This window comes from Dipodomys merriami, unplaced genomic scaffold (assembly GCF_024711535.1).
Source record: "Dipodomys merriami isolate MVZ:Mamm:240054 unplaced genomic scaffold, mDipMer1.0.p SCAF_14, whole genome shotgun sequence".
In the NCBI taxonomy this organism is placed as follows: Eukaryota; Metazoa; Chordata; class Mammalia; order Rodentia; family Heteromyidae; genus Dipodomys; species Dipodomys merriami.
In genome coordinates, this window is record NW_027202715.1 from 13,879,549 (window position 1) to 13,885,209 (window position 5,661).

The following is a 5,661-nucleotide window of genomic DNA, read 5'->3' on the forward strand; positions in this document are numbered from 1 at the left end:
CAGCCCAAAGAAGCTAGGCATTTTGTTAATTGAGAGAGGGCGGTGAAGGGGGCTGAGGATCCAGGAGATGGAGGCCATTCATGGCCCCAAAGTCCTCTGTGATGAGGCATAGTGAAGTTTTCTATGTCTGGGTTACAAGCCAGCCATCCTTCTTTGGTGACATGAAACAAAGACTATTTTATTGTACTAATGGGTATGTGGTGAGGGAGGGTGTATGTGGGGGGGAGGGATGCCATGTTGGGGAGAAACCTGAGCAGTGGAGTGGGACCTGTGTGAGGGGGACTGGAAGTCTCTGGAGGCTTCCTTCCTAGGGCCTAGGGTGGGGGAGGAAGGGGCCTCTGCTGGACTCTTCATAGAAACCCTGCATGTGGTCTGTCTATGAGTCTCTGCATGTAGTTTCTTCACAGTCTGGTGGCCTTGGGTTGAGTGGATTTTTTCATGGTGGCTCAGAGCTCCAGGGGGGAGGATCTGCACTGGGCCAGGCAGCAGCTCTGTGGCCCTTTATGACATCACCTCCCAAGTCACATAGTGTCCCTTCTGTCTCCAACCCATCGGGGCTCCAGAGGAAGGGATGAAGACCCTGGCTACCATAGTGAGAGGTAGGAATGGGCTCTCTCTGGAGCCTGACTACCGCAGAACATAGGAAAGGGATGTGATGAAGATGCTAAAATGTGGAGGATCAAATTCAAAGGAGATTTAGAAATGTAAGACTCTGAGGGGACATCATGGTGACAATACTTGGATCAATGTGACTTGTCTTTTGTTTTATGTGAATACAATTAATTTTTGTCTGGAAATGGCTAACATAAAAATTATAACTGATACACGACACTGAATGTGTGGGAATTTTTTGAACTATGCTTAAATTAAGGTACTGTCTTGAATAATGGTATTTAAACATTTATTAAATCTAGTATATTTTCCCCAGCAACACAGTGGCTCCCTTTGGTCACACCCTTCATGCATTTCTTCTTGTCATAGTTTTATAGCTTTCTTATTGGTTAGATGTTGAGCTGCAGCCTTAATTTGCCCTTTAGTAATTCCTTATGGGATTGGTTATCTGTTCTCATGACTTAACCTCTGTGTTCCTTCCTTTGTGAAGGGGATGTTCATATGTACATGCTATTTCTTTCATGTGGTGTTCCTTTTTCTCATATTGGTCTCATATTGGTCTACTAATATTATGTATTATCAATTATCCTTTAGCAATTATTGCAGCTTTTCCAGTATACAGCTTATTTTTACACTGTAATTCATTAGCTATTTATGTGCCAGCCCTGAAATTTGAACTCAGGACCTAGGCCTGAGCTTCTTTTGCTCAAGGCTAGTGTTCTATCACTTGAGCCACACTCCATTTCTGGTTTCTTTTTGGGAGGGGGCGTAGTTTATTAGAGATGAGTGTGTCTCATGGACTTTCCTGCCTACCAGGCTGGCTTTGAACCTCGATCCTCAGATCTCAGCCTGAATAGCTGAATAGCTGGGATTACAAGCATGAGCCACTGGCACCTAGTTATATTTTATATTCTAAAAACAAAATGTGCATCCTTAATTTTGATGCACACCATTGCTGTGGTTAGTTGAGTCACCACGTGGCCCTTTTGAAAGTTGGTGGGACTTAAGAAGGAGGGTCCTAATAGAAAGTCTTCCGGTCTAACACTGTGTGTTAGGCCCTGCCAGAAAACCACACATACATCCAGGCACAAAGAACAAAGAAAGGTTTATTGCCAGCAAAGGACCAGCAAGGCCCCTTCTCATAAATGAGAAGTGATGATCAGTGTCTGAGGTGACTCTTATAAGGGCTGGGAGGTGGGGACTTTGGTGTGGATTTGTGAGCCAGGGACTTCAACATGGCAGGCTAGGTTTTATGTCAGCTGCCCACCTAGTAGACAAGGGACTGCATCTGCCCAGACTGAAGTCACCTCATATGGTTGTAACTGCCCCAATGGAGTGCCATCTCAAGGTAAAGTGGAGAGGAGGCCTGTTATTTGCTGCCTGTACCAAAGGAGCCCTCTGGGAAAGTGCCTGCTAGATCCTGGAAAAGGAGAATAAGCTATGGGAATGAAACCTATTGAACTAACCCTTTTCCACTTTTCTTGAATGTGGATAGAAGTCACCCTTCTAGATACTGGCATGATATACTGCTCTTTCCAGAGTTCCAAAGATATGGGGGGGCCACATGATTTTGGGTGGGAACTTGCAAATTGTGAATCAAAATAGATCTTTTCTCCTTTAAGTTAGTTCATGTTTGGTGATAGAATGAGGAACCTTTATTTTTCCTGTCAAAGGACATTTGGACATTTATGACATTGGCTGGCCATACAGAATTATCAATACAGGCAGATGGCCAAGGGCAACTGACAAGAAGCATATGTGTCTGTCCTGTCATGTACAAAATGATTTCGAGGGCCTTATACAGCCTGCAGGCCAGACATTCCCCAACCAAGGAGAAACTGACAGACGCACAGCTGAATTGTCATTTCCCACAGGCAGCCTATCCCGTCCTATGTGGACAGTTCTGCTCTGACACCCTTTGGATCTCAGTGGTCGCAGAACTTACTTTAATCTGGCACAATGCTGCAGTCCCACAGTTGGCTGTTGGCAGGAGTGAGGGGGGTGTCTGGAAAGGTGGAAAGGCAGCTGGATCACTCCAGAAAAAACTCACAGACTTTCTGTGCCCTGCAAAGACAGCTCCACTGCTGATTGGTTAAATCTGCCCAAGCAGACTCTACAGCTGCTCTTGTCCTAGGGCTTGCAGACAGGCAGAAGCTAGAGGCACAGAATGGACCACTAAAGCCTGCTTTGCCCTTCTTGCCTCTAATAGCCAAGAACTAAAAAGAAGGCCTGTAGTAGCTGCATTTTTCAAGATGCTAATTACTAGCCAGTTGACTTTGTAGACACAAGTTAAGCTGATTTTGCAGTTTATTGTGATCTTTCAGGCAATTTGTCTGAGACATCATGTCTTGCTTCAGCCTGAGCTGGCTGGATGGCAGAAGCCCCAAAGTTACCCCCTAAATCACAGAGATCAGACTTGACATTGAAAGTCTGGTTGCTTGGCTTCCAGCTGTCTCTGCCTGGCTTCACCCGACTCTCAGTTCCAGTAAAGGCAGCAAATCCTCTGCAGAGGCTCCACCTCTGGAAGTAGGAGGAGCCTCCCAGAGAGCTCCTGGGTCAAGATCAGGGCCGGGAGCTTCCCATTGCCCACTGCACTGTTCTCTCCTACACAAGAGGCCTACTAGAATCCAAGTAAGATGTCCCCTGCTGTTGTGTTACAACTCAGAATGTGAGTGGATCAATCCATCTCACTTCTTCCACTTTGTTTTCTCTTTTCCCTTTTCCTTCTTTTTCTGCACACATAATTCTATTTTTGTTTTCTTTCCGCCCAAGTTGGATTTATGAACTACCATCCATCCATCCAATCCCATCTACCCACCAGTCTGTCTGTCTATCCATCATCCATGCATCTTTCTATTCATGATGAACACTCCCATATTCATAGGCATTTACTGATTGGGTTATAGAGACCCCTGATGCAACCACAGTGAGAGGTTTCTGATGTTTTTCCTCACTGTCATTCCAAGGTTCAGATTTAGTGTGGTAGCCTTGAGCGTTTGCCTGGTCCACCTATGCCTCAGTTTCCTCATCAGTGGAAACACTACTGGAATCTGCCTTATAGATTTCTTAGGAGAGATGAGTGAGGGAGATATTAAATGAGTTGTACTCAGAGGACTGTCTCCCACAGTAAGGTCATGTGAGTGCCATCATTATGCAGCCAGTTTAACCAGGTGCATGCAAGGATGGCTGATCACACCTGCTTTTCCCAGGGCCATCTGTCCTCTGAGTCAGTTTTCCTCCTGAGATGCCCCTGCCCACCTACATGGACTAGAGAACTTGGGAAGGAAGGTTCAAGTTCAAGTTCATTCTGACTCAGCAGGGGCTACCTCTCATGATCCTGTGTCCTGTTTAGTAAATGGGTGTCTCTGTGATTTTGAAAGAATTGCCTTGTCTACTTTGGTTTGGGGGAGCTCTGATGCAAAATTGTTTTCTGAAAAATCCTGTCTGTCCCAAGTCCTCAGGGGATTCAGGTGGTGGAACAAATTGCTGGTATGTTTGAGGGCTCCTCCCATTTTTCTTTTCCTTAGGGCAATTTCCCCCCAATGAATGTCAAACCTAAGTTACCATTAAGCTATAATAGAAGAGGCTGGGGGTGTCTTTTTTCCTGCCATCCCTGTTATAAATGCTTACTATAGATAGCCTGGTGAGGAGCTCTGTGAGTGGCCAAGGTAGGGAGAGGGGTCCTTCCCTCACACCACCATGTCCTCCTCCATTAGAACCCTAACTAAAATGCAAAGGCAGTCATATTCATAACCAGATGTGTGGACTTGCTAAGTGCCAGCAAGTTCTTTATTAAAGCACATGTATCGCTTCCTACAGAGTCCCAAGGTCTCAAGAGAGAGGTAAGTACCATCTAACATTCATCTCTGCCTATAAATGACAGACATTTAGGGCCAACTTCAGAGGAAGTAGGCTAAGGGTTCCAGGAGCAGAGTTGTCATCTGTTAGAACCATTCCTGAATACTTCTAAGAGAGAGAGATGCAGTGTCTCTTACACTAGCAGATGTGTGTGTGTGTGTATGTGTGTGTGTGTGTGTGTGTGTGTGTGTGTGTGTGTGTGTGTGTATGCACTAGTACTGAGGTTTGAACTCTGGGTGTCTTGCTCTCTCTGGCTTTTTCCACTGAAGGCTGGTACTCTATCACTGGAGCCACACCTCCACTTTTTCTAATTAATGGGAGGTAAGAGTCTCATGGACTTTTTTACTTGGGTTGTCTTTGAGCCACAATCCTCAGACCGCAGCCTCCTGAGTAGCTAAAATTACAGATGTGAGTCAATAATGCTCAGCTACTAGCTAACTTGCTGTTTGCCTACCCCTTTCCTAGCATCATGAGTGCCATGATTAAAATGAGAAGGAGGTCATCATAGTTATAATCAAGTACATTGATTTCCATTTTTCGGTCTTCAGAAATTCAAGATCAAGGTCCCACCCCTCAAAAGGACAAATGCTAGGAAGTGATAGGGGATGTTTTTCTCTGAAACACTCCCATTTGTTCAGGGGAATAAGTCTGAAAATGAGGCCAAAGAGAACCATGGAGTTCCTTCTCCTGGCTTGTAAGAACCCAGGTACAGGGCTCATAGTATGGCTACCCAGGTGAGTGCCATGTCAAGATAGACAAGAAATAGCACTTTCTGGAATGAATTCTTTGAGGGTCAAAATGATATGCCTAACCGATATATGTAGTACAAACTATTCTAGCAAACTATTTTCCCTGTGGACATCTGGGGGATAATATGGTTATCACTATAGATTCTATTCAATCAATACTGATCTGGAACCAAAATCTGGTCTAACCTGTACATGCTTTAGAGAAATTCAGCATCAATGTAGCTGTTTCAGATGGATTAAGGGATCTTGGTGTAGGATTATGTGTCACAGCCCTTACTGACAGTGATAAGGGCATGGGACGTGGGCCTTCACATCTAGCACTCATATAGCACCAGGAGATTTGTCTTGGCAGGGATAAAAAGAGTGGATCATCCTCCTGGGTGACAAACTCTTACCAATCAGCAATAGATTCTCTCTTTATTATAATCTAAGACTTGGCACA